This window comes from Rhagoletis pomonella, unplaced genomic scaffold (genome assembly GCF_013731165.1).
Source record: "Rhagoletis pomonella isolate Grant_MI unplaced genomic scaffold, Rhpom_1.0 Rhpom_scaffold_00002, whole genome shotgun sequence".
Classification (NCBI taxonomy): Eukaryota; Metazoa; Arthropoda; class Insecta; order Diptera; family Tephritidae; genus Rhagoletis; species Rhagoletis pomonella.
This window is the reverse complement of record NW_023458556.1, coordinates 2,399,317-2,405,831: the sequence shown is the minus strand read 5'-3', so window position 1 is coordinate 2,405,831 and position 6,515 is coordinate 2,399,317. Positions and strand designations below refer to the sequence as shown.

At 30.0% G+C, this 6,515-nt stretch overlaps 1 protein-coding gene across 1 annotated transcript in view; it reads right to left on the bottom strand.

Moving 5' to 3' along the window:
* Nucleotides 1–6,515, bottom strand: part of LOC118732446 (putative protein kinase C delta type homolog) — a 46,702-nt gene that overhangs the window by 10,799 nt on the left and 29,388 nt on the right. The gene's annotated exons all lie outside the window — the stretch shown is intronic.

Here is a 6,515-nt window from a genome sequence, read left to right as displayed (position 1 = left end):
ACCCATTACACTGGCCAACAAAATTTGGCGGCAGAGTCAATAAGAGCAGATTCCTATAGATTTTTGTACGCAACGTCAGTATATGACCTTAGAATTTTCAGATTGGCTCTAGTTTTTGAGATATTTCGACTTAAAGGTGTCATAAAAAGAATTATTGACATACTTTAAACTGTTGTAATATAAACACAGTATATGATGGCATATTTTTAATGAGATGTAAAGAAAGCTTAAACCCTGTTCTTTTATCCCGACAGATAAAAATTCTTTATGGTTGTATTTGTTTTTGAAAAGTTTTCTAAATGCACAGGTAAGCAAAAAGTCGAACATTTCCGCACATTTCTACTATAAAAAATTTAAAATAACTGAGAAAATTTTCTTATTATAGCTACTCGCTGTGTAATTTGTATGTATTTTGAAACTTTTTTTTTTTGTAACTGACGCTTGTAAAAGTCAAATTTTTACTTTTTGTGCCAAACGAGCAATGTTCAGCTTTTCAACCGACTTCACAAAAACGAGAAGGTTATCTATTCTTCGGAATATTTTTTTATGTATGTTACCGCATAACTTTGGACCACGTTAACCGATTTCTATAATTGTATTAATTTTTTTAAGGGAAAGGTGTTACTTCACTGGTGGTCCCATACTAATTTGTTTTAAATCCGATCATTGGATCCTGAAGAAATTAACGATAATCTTGAATTTTTATATGTGAGAATTGACGTCAGTTTTGGTCTTAAAAATGACTTGTTTTACATCTTATTCAAAAGATGCTACTAGATCCTGTTATTCTATTATAGTTGTCTAAAAAATGCTTATGAGAATCAGGGTTGACTTTAAGTGCCGCAAACATTTTTTACCTTCTTACCTTCCTTTTAACTCGGGATGTAACTATGTAATATTGAGGCGCCTAAAAGATGCAGCGATTTCTATTCTCAAGTTACATACCTGATGACAGTGCGAATGGCAATTATAATGGGGAGGTTTTAGTTTTCTAAACTATAATTATTTGAAATTTTTTTGGCCGGCGGTAGGTGTTAAGAGGATAAAATGTTCTATGAAAAAAATACATACATACATACCTGCTTAGTTAAATTTTACTACACATAGATCTACGGACCATAATAATCAGCTGGAGAATTTTGTTATGTAGCTGAATAGTTTTAGATCTCAACACTTATCAAACTCTTGTCTTTCGTGACTTGGCAGGAACAGGGGATTAATAATAAAATATGGCTAGTTTGTGAAAAAAAAGGTAAAATTTAAAAATTGTGATAAGCATGAATACTAACGATAGTCCATTATTTCGTTAAATCCTTAAAATGACTATTTCACAAAGGTATCTTCCAAATTTCAAACCCCTTTACATAAACCAAAAAAAAAACTTCTCTGTACTTGCAAAAAATATGCTTATAGCTGAATTTTTCTATCCTTTTTAATGACGGTGGCTAATTATATGCATACACACTTGCACATATATGTACATATGTACGTATACTTGTACATATGTATGTACATATGCGTGTGTGAAAATATCGATAAATAAAAATAAGTTGTGTTTCAGTGCTTGAAAAGAATTGAAAATCTGAGATGTGGGAGTACATACCTATGTATATTAGGCTGAAGTCAGAGCATCATTAAGACCGAAAATAGATATCTGTTAGCGGCGAGTGAACCCATTTAATATGAAGATAATTTCTTTATTGCATTTAATTTTTGATTATTGGTAATTTATAAACTCAATACTAAGGAACAAGGAAACTTGTTGACATGTCGATCGTTTGTAACCACTTGGTGAATTCCAGATAGATTACGGAGTATATACGGATATACATACATACATATGTACATATGTAAGTAATTATTAATATCGCTCATTTGCTACAATAAACAGTTCGCCAGAAGACTGAAACAGTGGCCAAAATTGTTGCTTGACTATCTAAATGTGAAATAATCAGAAAAAAAAATGTTTTTATGGTAGATCTGATTATCCTAGGTATACAAATCCGTGGTCTGTCGGAGTCCAAAAATTATAAAATATTCGAGAAGACACGTATTTTGTTTTTTGTTTTTGTTTTGATGTTTTAACGGCTTTAAACGTATTAACAGTTCAAGGAAGTTGTTGAATAATTTTAAGTGGTGTCTTTTATGTCCCAAAAAAAATTAAAATTCATTGAATTTGGCTAAAATTGATAATGGGATTTTAAGAATTCTTTCAAAATTTAAACTTTTATTAGCCTGCAAATTGCTACCCTCGCAATATCCGGGCCTACCAGGAAGAGGTTACAGGAATAAAACACCCTACATTTTTTTATTTATTTTTATATGTATGTATATTTTTTAAATTTTTACTATTTATTTTTTTAAATATTTTAACTAAGGTAAGAAACTCAACCAGTTAAAAAAGAAACCAAAACACGTTCATTATTTCCAGTGTAATATTAGTCATCGGCCATTAAGATTTTTTTTTTTATTTGTATTTTATATATTTTTTTTTAAATATTTAACTAAGGGAAGAAACCCAACCAGTTGAAAAAAAATTATTTACAGAGTAATATTAGTCATCGGCAATTAGACAATTTTTTTTTTTAATTTGTGTTATATATTTTTTTCTAATTAATTTAATCAACAAAAATTTAAAAAAAATAAAGGTTTATTAAGTCCAGAGCAATTTTAGTCGCCGGCAATAAGATTATTTTTGTCAAACGAGGCAAAGCTAATTTATATCTTCATTTTAAAGCTCTAGGCAGTCCAACAATTTCTAAGTTTAATTAATTCCTGCGCATTCAAATTAAAGGTAAAGAAATGGTGCACTAAATTTAAATGTTTGTAAATCAAACAAAGCAAAAATATGCAAAAAACAACATGAATTTATTTTAAATTATACGAAAATATGCGCAGTAAATAAATAAAAACAAGCATTTCTTGCAAATTATGTAAAACCATGCATTTACTGCAAACTATGCAAAAATGTGCACTTACGATTGAATAACATTTTAAAGGAAATCTCATCACTCATGCATTTGCATGAGATTCCTAGTCCTACTTATTTGTATGAGATATGACCAGAACGGAAGGTTACTCATACGCCGTGTGTCATACATGTTCAAAGACGCACGCGCAAATTTGTTAAAAATTTAACAATCAATTACAAAAAGCGCAAGGTATTCGCCGATTTTTATTAATGTAGATATCTTTGGCTACAGAATTTATAATATATTTCGATCGTTATATATGTTTTTGTAAACAAAGATATCCACCATCCCTGTGGCCACAATCGGAATAGGGTAGCTTAAATATGTAATTTTTATTAATTCAAACGTGTTTTAAAACAAAAAATAATTGTCAACATATTTTTTTACAGTACTTTTTCAACGACTCATTGATAATTTCAACAAATTCAAGAGTTACATATGTATGTAAGTTAGAATTTGTTAATAAATTGATAAATTGATAAAAATTTTAAATAAGTCTACAAACGCTTTTTCAGATTTTATGGATTTGTTATGAACACAACAAAATGTTTCAAATGTCATAATAATTTGATTTTTCGTTATTCAAACTATCTCAATTAAATAACTTTATTAATTAAAACTTTTGAATAATATTAGTTTCGACAGGGGGTAATTCCAAGCTTGATTTCGCAAAAATTTTATTCAGTGGCTTTTGTGGTCAAAATGTAAAAATAGCGGTCTGGTTATTTTTTCGTCAGAATCACAATGGATCTCTGTGGCCATAGCCTTGCTTTTCGGCATAATTAATATACAATTTAAGGAGGAAAAGCTTTGATTTTACTTTTGGTACATCCATAGCTGCGTTTGTAGCATAAAGTATTTGACGCTTTACATTTACATAAAGCAATGCGAATGTATATGCTTTATAGGCAACCAATCTCCATGCGAAGAAACAAGTAACATGATAGCGATGTGAAGGAACAGAAAATGCATTTATAGATATTTCCGATTTGAAATAAAATTTTTATGAAATTTAGCTATGTGTGAATATGTAAAATTTACTAGTAAATTAAGTTTTTTTAATTAAAGCTATTGCACAACTTCAATCAAAATTTATCGAGTACAGTATTTCTATTTACATATTTGGGAAAAAATTATTCAAGTTCCCGCATACTAAAATTAAGAATGGGTCAAATTTCTCCCAAACGATGGGGTTAAATTTATTAAATCAGGGCTTGCTCCATCTGAGTAACTACTTATTATAGGTGCATTCTTTTGCGACCGAGCTATAAAATAACACTCAGTAAAGTAACGAAATACTTGCAAAGCAACAACAAAAATTCGGCTATTCATCCGAGTTCAGAGAGGTCGGTTACAAAATACGTGTTGTTAAGTGAAAAAACTGCTCTATTGTGAACTAGATGATGGGAAAGTGCTTAGGGATTTTTTAAAAAGAATTGCTCATTGCCATTGTTTTTTTTTTGTAAACCCCTTTAAATAATCACATGTTTTAGCTAACAGAAAATTTTACCCGAGTTGAATGTTCTTTTGCTGCTTATTTGAAAAAACACGAAGCTTGTACTTCAGAAATCGTTTCATACTTGTATATGTATACACTACACATCATTCATACGAAACCAGGGGCCGAACATAACAGTTATTGATGAAAACTGTCATGGAAAAATTCACTATAAGGGAAATGATCTACAACTAAGTTATACATGCCAATCGATTTCTCTTTTCACCGAGACACAGATTTGAAAATAAATTTTTATTTGCAATTTGTATGCTAAATTAAGAAAAATAACAATTATTTTTCATTTCATGTAGATAACAGTTATTGGAGACTTTTATCTATAAAAGTCATCAATAAAAATCAGTCAGTGACTTTTACTTTAAAAGTCATCAATATAAATCAATCACCGACTTTTTTTTAATCTAAATAATTGCAAACAACAGTTGTTTTTGATTTTTAAAATCAGTCACTGAGCTTTATTTTTTAAATCATTCATATAAAAGTCATTAATATATTTTGCAGTTAAGAAGGTGTTGGGGAAACAAAAGTTTACTACGACTTATACAAATGACTTTTATAAGTATGATTTAGAAAATAAAGCTCAGTGACTGATTTTAAAAATCAAAAACCAATCAACTGTTATTTGCAATTATTTAGATAAAAATCAAAAATAATTGTTATTTTGGATTTTATAAATCAGAAATAACGGTTATTTATGGAGTATTTAAATAAAAGTCGAAAAATAATTGTTAAATAGCAATTTTTTTAATAAAAGGTAACTGTTACGGTCCCTGTACGAAACTATAAATTTCACAGTTATTATTTCTGTGCAGATTTATTAAAACAAATAAGTATTAGTTCATACGATATTATATTTCTCAGAAATCGGACCAAAAATATTTCTGTTTTTAATTTAAAAATAAGGAGTCTAAAACCAAAGGCGTCAAATGAAAATATAAACTCGCAAAACAAACAAATAACTCTGCTTTATAACTAAATTTTGTAAATGGTATTTCCAACTTTGCTTTAAAATACTACTCGAAGACTTTGCGCCAAACATCGCAGCAAGTTTCTAACAGCTCCGATGGAATCTCTAAGAAAAATGACTCCAAGTTTGCGCAGCTGCCTTTTGGTATTTTGTAGCTCAAAATTTAGCACTGATTTGAGCTGAAGAAGAGATGCGAAACTTAGTACGGTGGAGGTCCAAACCCAAAATTTCGATGCGCGTTGAGCTCCTTATGAGAAGAAAAGTTGTATAGAGCCCTGAAATTTCATCAAAGGAATTGAAAAACTAATATTTTTCGCCCGGTTTCTGGAAAATGATAAACCTTTATGTCTTTGTTATTCTTCAGACGTCTATATATGTACATAAGTATGATAAATCTGCACTGAAATAACTACTGTGAAATGTATACTTTCATTTGATGCCTAGTGTACAAACTCAAACTTTGAAATCCGCGACAAATCATGATATCTCCAGTACATTTTGGGTGCGGGTGTTTGGGTTTGTTGCGCCTCCTATAGACACTGCGTATGCGATATTGTACCTTTCACTTTAAGGATGATCCCCTAAACTTTATTAAAAATCCAAATGTCTAAACTCTTTCGTGTGCCAAAGTTTCGCCAATCCCATTTCATTATCGTTCATACACATACATACATATACAACCATACATACATATCTACATATAAAACATCATATCAAGTATGAGATAATTACAAATTTTATTTGTTTATTTTTTAAACATCAACAACATCGATCGATGTTCCCACGTACATACATACATACATATACATAATATGTATATACATTTAATCTACAACCAAACATCGATGAACGGCTGCAGAGTGCGACGTAAACTGCCACAAGAAATGCGAGCATTTAATGGCCAATTTATGCGGCGTCAACCAAAAGCTGATCGTCGAAGCTTTAGCTTGCGTCAAGCGAGGTAATCAATCGCATGCATATGATCACTTAGTATCCAATAAATGCCAAAAAGTACTTATGTATATCGAAAAGTACGCCACGGTTTAAATCAAATATATAT